The sequence below is a fragment of the Vipera berus genome, assembly GCF_964194415.1.
Source record: "Vipera berus genome assembly, chromosome: 2".
In the NCBI taxonomy this organism is placed as follows: domain Eukaryota; kingdom Metazoa; phylum Chordata; class Lepidosauria; order Squamata; family Viperidae; genus Vipera; species Vipera berus.
Window position 1 is genome coordinate 226,198,394 of NC_138203.1, and position 6,000 is coordinate 226,204,393.

General features: G+C 35.8%; 1 protein-coding gene across 1 annotated transcript in view; it reads left to right on the top strand.

The window, feature by feature from the left end:
* LOC308661407 (sodium- and chloride-dependent GABA transporter 3) overlaps window positions 1-6,000 on the top strand; it is a gene marked incomplete at both ends in the record, with an annotated part of 106,088 nt that overhangs the window by 83,864 nt on the left and 16,224 nt on the right. The window lies entirely within an intron of this gene.

Sequence of the window (6,000 nt, forward strand, 5' to 3'; positions counted from 1 at the left end):
CTTGCATTTTTACGTGCTTTCGAACTGCTAGGTTGGCAGAAGCTGGGACGAGTAACAGGCGCTCACTCTCTTACGCGGTACTTGGGATTCTAAATCTGCTGGTCTTTTATTGAGATAAAATGTGTGTTGCCATCTGTTGAGACAAGTAACCTGATACAAATCAACTGACTGGCAAGCTTCATTTTTCTTTGTGCAAAAATGGAGTATTCAACATTTTAAGCTTCAGGGGCTGGGCATTTCAGCTGGGAACTTAAAAATTGAAGATTTTGGGCCAAGAGGCAAAATGATGAAGTAGGCATCTCAATATCATATATGCAAAGCCACAGTGCAAATGCAAATGGATGGCACTAGCATTCTGATTTCACAACACACAGTTTGTCATTTTGAATTGCCCCTTTCTTGGAGAGATTTAGATTAAAATACTATACTCTATTTATTGAAGACATTTCTTTTTCTAGGGAAAAATGCTAAATTGTGCTGTTCAGTGATTTTTCTGCCAAAGTTTTGTAGATTCTTGAGAAAGGGGGTACACAAAAGAATCTACACATGCACCCTGGATTAGGTCTTCCAAATTTACTATCTCCAAGAGACCGAAGGTTTGAATTATGCTGAATTATGCTGGCCTTCTTGATAATTGGGAAGCAACCCTCTGAGTTGGTCACTCTGTAGCTCAGGAGGGTTTCGCCTTTTCAAGGGCAGTTTTCTTTTTAGCAGTTTTGATAGAAATTAAAAAAAATATTCTTTCAAAATCTTTAGTTGTGCAGCCTTCATCAGGCTTGTAGGGTGGACTTGTGAAAATCTTCATATTCATAAAGGTGCTTTGTGAGTGAATCATCATGAAGAGATCATCTCCCATACTTCAAAACCCAATCTGAGCTTTCTTTACATTTTTTACACAATGGGAGAAGTCTGCAAAGAGCCTCGTCCTGCAGCTGGGCAGCTCCAATGTTATTAATACTGATGATCACTGTATTTTCTGGTGAAAAAAACATGTAATTTACTTATGTTCTTTATGAAGCCATACTTCTTTTATCTTGGTCAGCGCTGCTTTATACTCTACATCACCTATTTATATACGTATAGTAGCAGACTGAGAATTGAAAGCTGTCAGCTTTCAAAAATAGTCTATCGGAGAAATAAAATTGGAGAATCCAATGTACCAAACTATGTATTTCCATTACATTTCATATGATATAGCCCTATGGAATTAATTTTGGACACAGGTTCAAATAATAATTCCAAATAATACTTTATGTATATATGTATCTAAAATATTTACAGTATAGAGCTCTCCAAATTGAACTATGCTAGTGTGGTTTGTGTACAATAAAAAGATTATTATTCATTGGAGATCAAGGACTCAAATTTGTTGCAGTCCTCTGCACCAGAACTCAAATTATCCTGGTTGAAGCATCCGTGTTTCAAGCAAGGTTTTTACTGAGTTTATAAACAGTAAAAGGCCAATAAAGTTGGGCCAACTATATGTAGGCAATTGAATTTTTCAGAGGACAGACACTTCATTGGAAAAGGCACAGCTCCAGGTTTTCAAGGTGACATTGTTTCAAGTGAAGAAAGGAAAGCATGCTTATCCTGAGAGTATTTAGAAGTGGTAGAACTGTCTCCTCTGCCAGGGAAGCATTTGCTATATGGAGATGAACCTACCCTCTCTGAAAGTCTTGTCCAACCAGATCTAGAACACAGGGGGTTACACCCACATGGCCAAGTACCGTATCAACTACTTCAGGACTAACAGGATTGAATACCTCACAAATAGCAACCCAAGACTTTTGAAGTCAATTCCATAAGATCTGCACAACTGGCCTTCAACTCAGCATGAATCCAAATGATGTTATCCACCAGGTATCCCAAATAGTCCTCACAGCAGCCCTGCAGATATTTCCCTAACCAAGAAGGAGTCTAAACATGGCAGCAAATAGCACTTAAAAGTTGCAATAAGAGCACAAAAATATAGAAATACAGGAATACAGTAAGCACAAGAGAGCCAGTCTGGTGCAGTGTTTAAGGCTACAGGCAGGAAAATCAAGAGTTTGGTTCTGCCTTGGTCTAGTAATTGTAGAATGTCTTACAAGAAAAAAATTTGAGTTTTTTTATTTTTAATTTAGGAAAAAAATCATCTTAAAGGGGAGATTTCTTTAATCTATTTTAAATTCTTGTATGGCTACTCATCTTAGTATGAGAACTCTGGGAAACTCACAACGATAATACAGGTAGTCCTCAACTTACGACCACAATTGAGTCCAAAATTTCTGTTTCTAAGTGAGACATTTATTAAGTGTATTTTGCCCCTTTTTATAATCTTTCTTGCCACAGTTCTCCACTGACTTTGCTTGTCAGAGGGTTGCAACAGGTGATCACATGACCCCAGGACACTGAAATCATCAAAAATATGAATCAGTTGCCAAGCGTCTGAATTTTGATCATATGACCATGGGATGCTGCTATGGTCGTAAATGTGAAAAATGGTTACAAGTCACTTTTTCAGTGCCGTTTTAATTTTGAACCATCACGAAATGAAAAGTTGTAAGTTGAGGACTACCTGTAGAAAAACAATATCATGAATATTGTTGTTGTTGTTGTTGTTGTTGTTGTTACCTGTCTCTTTCTCTTTCCCATATATTAAAACAAGGTAAAAATTGTGATTTGCCAAGAAAGCTGATTGATTCAAACCAAACAAGAGAAATAATTACTTTTCATACATTGGATAATTGTTATATATATATATGCAAATTATTCAAGTTGCTAATAAAGAATTTTGGGAGGCTGAGATGGCCATTTCGAACTCTTTATGTTCTCATCAGTCAGTCATACCCTTTATCTGAGATTCGAACCTGGGCTGATTGTATCTTAGGCAGTTGTTTTTAACTTGCTGAGCCACAGGTTCTTTCTCTCTTTTTATTAGCTCGAAGGCAAGGCAAATATATGTTAAGTATTTGTCAAGGCTTTTTGAAAGCACCTTGCTAATTAACTCTTTCATTCCTGTTTTGGCCTATCTTCAAGGCTTATCCACAGGATATAGTCAACTATGACAGCTCATTATTTGTGCAAATTATTCAAGTTGCTAATAAAGAATTTTGGGAGGCTGAGATGGCCATTTCGAACTCTTTATGTTCTCATCAGTCAGTCATACCCTTTATCTGAGATTCGAACCTGGGCTGATTGTATCTTAGGCAGTTGTTTTTAACTTGCTGAGCCACAGGTTCTTTCTCTCTTTTTATTAGCTCGAAGGCAAGGCAAATATATGTTAAGTATTTGTCAAGGCTTTTTGAAAGCACCTTGCTAATTAACTCTTTCATTCCTGTTTTGGCCTATCTTCAAGGCTTATCCACAGGATATAGTCAACTATGACAGCTCATTATTTGTGCAAATTATTCAAGTTGCTAATAAAGAATTTTGGGAGGCTGAGATGGCCATTTCGAACTCTTTATGTTCTCATCAGTCAGTCATACCCTTTATCTGAGATTCGAACCTGGGCTGATTGTATCTTAGGCAGTTGTTTTTAACTTGCTGAGCCACAGGTTCTTTCTCTCTTTTTATTAGCTCGAAGGCAAGGCAAATATATGTTAAGTATTTGTCAAGGCTTTTTGAAAGCACCTTGCTAATTAACTCTTTCATTCCTGTTTTGGCCTATCTTCAAGGCTTATCCACAGGATATAGTCAACTATGACAGCTCATTATTTGTGCAAATTATTCAAGTTGCTAATAAAGAATTTTGGGAGGCTGAGATGGCCATTTCGAACTCTTTATGTTCTCATCAGTCAGTCATACCCTTTATCTGAGATTCGAACCTGGGCTGATTGTATCTTAGGCAGTTGTTTTTAACTTGCTGAGCCACAGGTTCTTTCTCTCTTTTTATTAGCTCGAAGGCAAGGCAAATATATGTTAAGTATTTGTCAAGGCTTTTTGTTATATATATATTATAAGTATTATATTATAAATATAGTATTATATTATAAAATTATATATATATAATTTGCTGCCACAGATTATTTCATTAGTCCCTAAAATAGGAACTAAAGGATAATAATAATAATAATAATAATAATAATAATAATAATAATAATAATAATAATAATAATAATAATATTTATTTATATACCGCCCTTCTCCCGAATCTTCTAGGAACAGAACAATTACATATCAAATTCAACATTTTGGGATCAGCCAGATGCATCTGAGAACTCAGAAGAAGGATAAGACAGCAATAGGACTTTTCTATTGTTGTTTCCTAGCAAGGGGCATGAAAGTGTGCATGGTTCTTTTACAATCATTATTCTGAACACAGTGTACCTTTTAGAAGTCCAATAGCCATAAATAGCCCTTCACAAATTTGTCTTCTATGCCTTTAACCATGTCTAAACTGATCTCCATCACTACATCTAAAGCCGCAAGAAAAATAAATACATTTTTTCAAATAATTTTCTGAAAGAAATAGATGATTGACTGTAGCTGGCACAGTCATAAGGATGTAATAGAATGAGAAAAAACATGAAAGCTGCCTTGATCTTCTAAGAGAAGGGCAAGTTGTAAATATAAACAATGAAATATATAGAATGTAGCATAGACAAATCCCTTCTCTTGTGCATTTAAGCTTAGCAGTCAAAGTAGGGGTTGTCAGATTTAATTTTTGCTTATCATCTCTTTGTTTTTGCCTGTTCCCTCAGTTTGAGAATTCAAAAATTAATAATTATGTGTAAAATTAAACACTGTGATTGAGGTTCTTCTGAGAAATAGGATAGAATAGAGCTGGAAGGGACCTCAGAGGTCTTCTAGTCCAGCCCCCGTTCAAACAGGAGAACCTATACCATCTCAGACAAGTGACTGTCCAGTCTCTTCTTGAAAACCTCCAGTGATGGAGCACCCATGATTTCTAAAGGCAACTGTTTCACTGGTTAATTGACCTCACTGTTAGGAAGTTTCTTCTTAATTCCAGGTTGCTTCCCTCTATGGTCAGTTTCCAACCATTGTTTCTTGTCCTACCCTCTGGTGCTTTGGTGAATAGTTTGACCCCCTCTTCTTTGTGGCACCACCTCAAATACTGGAATACTGCTATCATGTCACTCCTATTATTTCTTTTCTTTAGACTAGCCAAACCCAAGTCCTGCAGCTGGTCTTCCTATGTTTTAATCTCCAGGCCTTTGATCATCGCAGTTGTTCTTCTATGAACTTTTTCCAAGGTCTCAACATCTTTTTTGTAATATAGTGACCAAAATTGGTTGCAGTATTCCAGGTGTGGTCTCACTAGGGTTTTATAAAACAGTACTAATACTTCATGTGATCTTGATTCTATGCCTCTGTTTATACAATCCAGGATTGTACTAGCTTGTTTGGCTGCTGCTGCACACAGCTGGCTCATAGTCATAATCCTTTTTTGCTGGATATCAGTTCCTATACAAATCCACCTTCCTTCAATTGGAATTATGGATTACATTAGCCTTCTTTAACTTGCTGTCTAGGTGTAGATGTAGTATGCTATAACTTCCATTTTCTCCAGGCAACATTGCCTAAATTTCTGGAAACTGTAGTTTTTTTAAAAAAAACATTTTTCTCAATGTACTTAATTTCTACAAACAGTGGAAATGCAATGATGCAATGTTTGCAGATGTACTTTGTCCGATACAGTGCTCTGTATGACTATCTAACTGTAGATACTTGGCCTATTATATCAATTGTATACCACAGTAAAATCATGCAGCTATAATAGATGCTTTCTTTCAATAAAACAGGAATTCTGCTTCCCAAATAAGTATTTCTTTTATGTTTGCTGAAAAATAATCCTTGATATTACAAATAGATAGTACTTCACTAGAATAAAACAAATCACAAGTAATGGGAGGAAAAGGAATACCAACAAAAACAACTGAAACACAATGTTTATTTTTAATCACTTAATGATCTTTGGCTTTTTAAACTGGTTATCCAGCAAAAAATATGACAACAAGGTATTTTGGTAATAATTTTTATATACGAATTATTGTATAT